Source organism: Amia ocellicauda, chromosome 9, assembly GCF_036373705.1.
Source record: "Amia ocellicauda isolate fAmiCal2 chromosome 9, fAmiCal2.hap1, whole genome shotgun sequence".
NCBI classification, from domain to species: Eukaryota; Metazoa; Chordata; class Actinopteri; order Amiiformes; family Amiidae; genus Amia; species Amia ocellicauda.
Genome location: NC_089858.1, coordinates 31,358,165 through 31,366,034, shown reverse-complemented (window position 1 = coordinate 31,366,034; position 7,870 = coordinate 31,358,165).

Genomic DNA, 7,870 nt, shown 5'->3' with positions numbered 1-7,870 from the left:
AATCTCAAGTGCCGTGTGGGATCACGAATAAATTACAGTTTTATTAGCAGCATGGAGTGAAATGCACGTGCAGAAACGACTGCTTACAGTTAATATCCGAGTGCATTAAAAACGTGGATTACACAGGACCGGTGCAGTGCCATGACTAGTTAAAAATAAACTGAAGGATAATAATCGGATCGTAGCAGACGATTTTATTACTATTTTATGAACAGCTGGACGGTGTTTCAGGCTCTCGTTTAGTGAATGGTGTGCAGGACAATCCGCAGAGTTAATCAGTATGAAGGCGAACACGATTCAGTTAACGTGTGCCCATTTACAAGTTAAATTAATTAATAAATAAATACAGCAGATCTATCTGGGTTTCCCTCTTAAACATTAAGGACTGGTAAAATAAATGCGTCTATAAACGCCATGAGTGAAATGTGCACTTTAGTTAAATTAAACCTTGCTATATTGTATCTGGATGATTAATCGTGAAACGTGTGTATTTTGTTTAAACTGTAACTTGCCCTGGTTAAGGACGTCTGCTAAGTAAATTATCAATAATATGGCAAAAATTATTGTTTGCAAAACTGCAGAAAGAGTAATAAGTTAAGGGAGTCACGCTGTGCCATTTAAAATACATATATACTAGCACAAATGATGATGATAATAACAATAATAAATGTTCCATCCCTCCAGTAGAGTTCCAGAGGCTTCGAGAATCTGTGGCAAGAGCATTGAAGCTGTTCTGGTGGCTCTTGCTGCCCCAACACCTTACTGAGACACTATGCTGGCCTTTCCTTTATTTTTTCACCAGTCTGTATGTGTATGCATGATTGGACTAATGAGAATAGATAAAATAAAAAATAAATAGATCAGAAAATAAAGATCTGTTGACTGTGGAAATGTTTAAATGGTAATGGGTGGGACACACTGCAAGAAGAACAGATCACAAATGGACTAAAGAAGTTCAAATGAATTGTTCCCAAGAGAGGAAAAAGGACCAAGTAATGATATAGAAGAAATATGATGTAGATCAAAACTTTATCCAGTAGTAAATCACCAAAAGCTGAGGTTGATTTACATTGTATACATAATGTAAAATGATGGAGGTCTTGGGTTGTATAGTGTGGAAAGAGAGTTGGGAACTTGCACTATACACTTTCACAGAAGGAGAGAGCAGTTCAAATAAACTGTAGGATTCTTTTTTTCATGGTTACACAAGCCCAGTCACTGTGGTAGTGACTTTTAAAATATAAATATACCAAACGCCCAGCTCTTGTTTCAAGCACTAAGCTGAGTTTTCCTAAAATAACCAACTGGACAGTGAATCTGTTTACTGCCATAAGAAATCGCAGACAATCAAAACAAAGGCAAATACTTTATTGGTCAGGTCAGGCCAATCAGAGGACTTTACCAGGTTCAAGGTTCTCTTCCAGTCCAAAGTCAGTATCATCCATTGTATTCAGAAAGCCAGAAAATCCTTGAATTGATTAATTTTTCTCTCTTTCTCTTCTCTGGTTCCCACCACCATATCATTTCTCTTTTGGGATTCTAAGACAAATATAAAGGAAAATAAGCTTATTTTTATTTAGCCAACTTAATGACATGCCACTGGGGCTTCTGGGAAGATGATTCATAATCCTGGTGACAAAAAAAACATGAAACATACTGGCAGGCATGCAGCGATCTTACAGCACTCTACCACACATGGTGTTACAATTGAATTACTGAAGTTCTAGCTAGTCTATTCCTTTTGAAGAACACTACTATACCAGTTAATTAAATAATGTTGTGGCAACATTATAATTAAGTGAAAATGGAACAATACAATAAAATACAAATGTGTACAGATTAGGGAATATTATCACAACATTGTAAAATAACTTTATGAAATTACATTTATTAATCTACATTCCAGAGAAACAATATTGACAAATAACAAAATGGAGAGAATGACAAGTTTATGCAAGAACATTTAACAGAATATAGTGTATTCATACATAAAATGCGTGGGTGATACGGATTAAAATGCCAGACATGCATCTATGAAATGCGCAAACATTGTTACTGTGCAACAATCAGAAATATGAACAATTGTCTGAAAATCTGAAAACAACCAAACGACAGCCTCATACAGCATTGCCAGAATGTAATATGCTACTTGGGATTTCATCAATATAGATCAGCGCACTAGGAAAACCTGCCACCCAAATAGCATGTCACTAGGATCTGGATTATCCCATACTCCTAAAGGCCTGTTCACTTCAAAAAGGCCCGGCTGAGCTATAAGAGCCACAAGTCGAAGCCAGTTTGAAGAAGTGGTTGACCGGTCCCAGAACCCCCGTAATCAACACAGATCTGGAGAGACCAATCTATTTTTAATACTGTCATGTGAATTGACTATTGCAGGCATGACTCACGTCTGCTGTGGCCATTTCAGCTCTCTGCTTTTGAACTTTCACGTTGCACCATCTGAGTTCTCCCATAATTAAGGAGGAGCTTTGAGAAGACATGATAATTTCTTACCAGCAAAGTCCTCCTCTGCTGTAGCTGCTTTGCACTATTTACAGCCATTAGTTACATTCAGCTGGGGGTTTCATGACTCTGTCAAGTTCCACAGCAGAACAGACGAGAAGAATTTCTCAATAAGTAGAACAGTCTGGCGGTAAGTAAGGTATGCATTTGATTAAATTGTAATTAGATTTATAAACAAATTACACACTCTAAACTAATTGTAACATGTTCTCACTACACATGACTTCCCAACAACTAGACCCTTGGGCATCTTCAATGATTACTGTCCTTCAATCAGTGTGGTCCACCAGGGCTCTTTGGCTTCATTCTCCTGCAAGAACATTGTGTTTTCTGGAATGTTTCTTGATATAAGCCAAGCAACTGTGATCTGTCGATTTTTTTTTTTTTTTTTTTTTTTAATGTTATGAGTTTCAGGATTTTATTTTTAAATCCTAACAATGCATTTCCTTACTTTTGACACTTTAATTTCAACCATGTAACCCTGCCACTATGTAACCAAAATGCCTGCAATAAATAGTAATATCAATAATTAATCATAATAATTATAAAAACCACAATTGTTTTTATTATTTTTATTATTTATAAATGAAAGGGAGAATATAAAGGTGACAGACATGTCTTTCTTGAAAGAAAATATTCTACAGAAGCCTACTGCTGCCACACAGGAAAAAAAAACCCAACTAGATTCTGCCAGGAAAGAAATCCCAACAACAGGATGAAAAAGCCATAGCGGATTTAATTACATAAGTCAGGACACTCGACTTTACAAAAATTACAAATAATACTGGCGACATTTAGCAGGGGTTGGGAGGAAAACAAGTTCAGCCATATGGCACCAATGAAGCCTGGGCTTTTGTTTAATTTGTAATGCTATAGATGCATTTCATTTTCATCCAAATCATGACTTATCCAGAACCCACATTCTCTTTAGTGACTATTTTAGTGCATGATAAACACATTAATTCCACAGAAATTTTATAAGGGAGATCTTTAGTTATGTATGCTATTTGAAAGTCATCTATTGGTAATGTAAATTCTGTCAATATCTTTCCATACTGCTTTGCGTCATCTGCCATTGTTGCAGTTAGTGACTTGGTTTCATATCCATAAGAGCACTGGTAATGTGCATTGATCAAATACTTTACTCGTCAGGCAGATGGGTAGATTTCCTTTCAACAGCATGCTGTTTTTTCCCCAAATGCACTCCCATTTACACTTTTTTTTTTTTTTTATCTCTTCCATAATACTTCCATCCACGCTGATCTGTTGTCCAAGGTAGATATAACTTTTCACGTCTTTGAGTATCTGAAAATTCACTTTCGTTAGATTTAACAAAACTGTTAAACATGACTTTGCTTTCATTTTAAGTCGAGTTTTCTTTCATCTGAGAGTTCGTGAAATTGAATCTGCAGGTCTTCAGGGGTTTGCTAATATGATGTCATCAGCAAATCATAAGTTAAAATAAGCGGTTTATATAACTATAGTGTGAAAGAGTATATGTAGAGTGAAAGCAGCTATACACAGAAATATTAGCAATTTCAATGCACTTCTAATATACTATATATGTTTTTTAAACTTTTGTTTGAATTCTGTAAGATTACATATAAACTGAAGTAGTCCATATTACTAAGCAAACTAGACTAGCAAGTCAATTCGTAGGTGTAAATGTCTTTTTGAAGAATAACATAGCCACCAGGCATTCCTACTTGTACAGGAGTTTTTATTTAGCTATAAATAAAGTCTTTGTTAGGAGAGAGAGCCCTGTTGTTCAACTATTCATCATATCCATCAAAATAGTTTGGGGAAATATGACTGTACTTCCAGGAAGTTTTGATGCAACAGAATGTGCTCTATTATATGTAAAACATTAAAACACTACAAAGCTTGTTTTGTGTCATCAAGCGTTTTGTTTTTTTTGGTATGGTTTTGTTATTGGGTTACTTGTGAATATCTGTCACAGCTGAGGGGGTTCAGTGTGAACACACAACCACTACACCACCTCAATTGAGCAGCGAGAGGAACTCGCAACCCTCTTCAAATTCTCTCCCCAGGCAGGCTCGATCGGACCCCAAGACACAACAGCAGGAGGTTTAAGTAATTTTACTTAAACCGGTTTGGTTCGACACACAGAGCATGAAGGCTGTGCAAAACTGGCAAATAAACACAATCAGGGAAGATAGAAACAATAAATACACTAGATAAACTAATACTTTCATAAATTGGGGTACATAGAAATCTATTATGGTATTAATCACGCCACACACAGGAAAACAAGGTACTTATCCATGCAGGGCAGGTCTGTCTTTCCCCCACAGTCTCCAAAAGTCATGTCTCTGGTTCACTAACACTCCAGGTCCAATCCAGGTCCAATCCAGGTCCAATCCAGGTCCAATCCAGGTCCAATCCAGGTCCAATCCAGGTCCAATCCAGGTGCCCTACGTGTCCTCCCAAAGACACAGAGCTCCCTGCTTTTATAGGCAGGACAATAGAGTCAGGGGTACAGGTGACGTTAATTAAGGAGGTAATCTGGGGAAGTCCATGTGGGAATGCGTCCGGGAGGCATATAATTGACTAATAACTTAAATAAGCAATTAAGCAATTCAAAACAATCAAAGAAATTAAGAATAAAGGCAACCAAAACAAGGTTATTAATAAGTTAAAAGAGCAACAGTAAAATAAGATAATTTAGTACACACAATAATAATAGGCCAGTCACGTCCTGCTCGTGATATATTCTCAAGATTATTGGGTTGTATTTTAACTTTTAAAAAATTATATCTCAAAAGAATATTAATGAGTAACTTACTGTATGTGTCTTTCAGATCTGTACAATGCATTTGTTAGTTTTGGAAACAGAATCCAGAAACAGCTAACCGCCTTTTTCTGTTTGAATGCCCTTTTGGTTCCAGAGGAAGCCAAGAAAACCAAGCCAACAAGACAGATTGTTTTCATGCAGCCTCCAGCAACCCTAATATGTGTCTGATGTTCTTTATTATGGCGATAAAACAATGACAACTGTGCAGTTCATTGCGTACCGTCAACATTATCCCACCACAGATGTCAAAACACGTTTGTAGACATTGCAGCTGGTATGATTTGTGATGAGCACTGGAACTGCTGTTGTAGCAGGGAAAATTACTTGTTTTTGTCAAGTTAAATATAATTTGCCAGGCTTGTGTATTTACCAGAACAAATTTGAAATTGACAGTCCATAGGAAAGCCTTTATTGTAGCTCTATTGGAAAGTAAATGTAAATTAAATGTGCATATGCTTAACAATTTCTATACATAATTAAAAAGAATGAATCTACAGTATGCATGACTTTCTGTATGAGTAAACGATCTGCTGACATTTGCAAAGAAGTCAAAATATGTATGTATCACAAAAGATCCATTCACATTGTTTTCATCCATCTGTGCTATTAATCTGTATTGTGAGAAACATGGGAATCTAATCATTGCTCTCAGTAAATGTAACACCGTTTAACACGTACATTTTCTACAACTGAGAACTTAAACACGGTAGTTCATATTCAGTGGAAAAACGGCTTGAATACAACTGAGTTTTGCATCCAGTTGGAGGTGACCAGTGTATTTTTTTAACTTGAAGATCCGCCAGTAAACATTAAAAAGAAAATATGCAACAAACAGTGAATTTCAGTAGTGATAAAATAGGGCTGTTCTTTTGGGTCAATTATCTGTCCTTATAAATGCTCTTTTAATGTTTTTTAGGCCTGCTTTTGTCTCAAACTCTAAGCTGTTGAATTACTGCTTTCATAGTAAGTTTACAACCCCCATTACCTAATTTTAACTTAAATTTAACCTAAGTTTATTATAGGGGGCAAGGCATGTTAACTATAACTGCAAGATAAAAGGACTAAGAATGTAATTTTTAGAGTTTATTGCATTTGTAGAAATTTGGAAATTTAAACACAGCATTCTGTCTTCTTTTAAATGCAAGTATGTCAAATGAGATTTTTGTTTTCTACATGTATCCAGCCCTGGTCCCCTGCAGTACCAACAGGTAATTTTGAGTTTTTAATAATAAAAAAAACTCTTTCAATAGTTTAATGGAAAATATTTTTTGTGCCAATTTGTCTATGGAAGAGAGATGTGTAACTCTACCTACTGTCACCTTCTAAAACTATAAAGACAAAAGTATTGACATCCCTTATTGTTAACAATGTTATTCACTGTTATTCAAATATAATTAATTATTTAACAATCACATATTTCTGAAGTTCATTGACCATTCATAGCCCATATTGATTACTAGTAAAGAGCCCAGGTAAATGTTCAGAGTTAAAATAGAGGGTGCCGATACATAGTTCTGCAACTTAACAGGTATCTGAAGACATAAAGACATACAACTATAAGTGAATGTTTTTGCACCCCTCAACTGAATCATTGTAATTTGGGATTTCATTAATGTATTCCTTTCTTTTCATATATCAATTATATCCTTCCAGAATTTGTTGAACACTGAATCAGTTTCGAATACACTAATAAGGAATAAGGAAAGATTAATAAATGATACGCATACCTAGCATGAGGTGCCCATATCTGTGTACAGGCCATGGTCCGGAATATCTCCAACTCCTCCCTGAGAAACCTGGGAAAGCATTATCCCATTAAATTATTAAAGATAATCAGCTAAGGCTCCTGCAATAACAGTACAGTGAATTAACTTATTCTGCCAAAATTGTATTGGACACAAAAAGGCCCATATAAGATTTTTAGATATGAATTTATTTGTATAATGCTTCCGAATGTGATTATTAAAAAACAATCTGCACCAAAAACTGTTCTATTGAGCATTGTAAAACTGTAATGAACTCTTTCCCTGATCCTTTTTTGCTTTAAACAAAGGATCTCCATTCTCCATTGTGCAATTCACATTATCCTGATGGAAAAAAGTAAAAGGTAGAAAACTATTATCTACAACAATAAATATATACAGTGCTAGCTACTGTTACTAAAATGATAATGAAGCAATTATATTGTCCTTAAGAAACTATTATTTAAATAGGCTAGTTTGGATGCTACTTTACACACTGCTGTGAGCATTTTTGTAATTTTAGCACACTATTTCAATAGCTTATAGTGCTCCTGTTTATTACTTACTCAATTCCTTTATTCAGTTCACAACCCCTATTTATTTCTGACTGCTATGTAATGATAATGCTTGCATTGCTTATAGTGCTGGGAAAACCAAAAGCTGTAGTAATCTCTCTGGGCATTGTGCGTTTCCTTCTAATTACAGAAGCCTGGCCTCTCCTTGAGAAATTGTCCCCAAAGGCAGCAGAGAGAGTAACTGTACACAGTTTACTGAAGGTTACTCCTGCCAA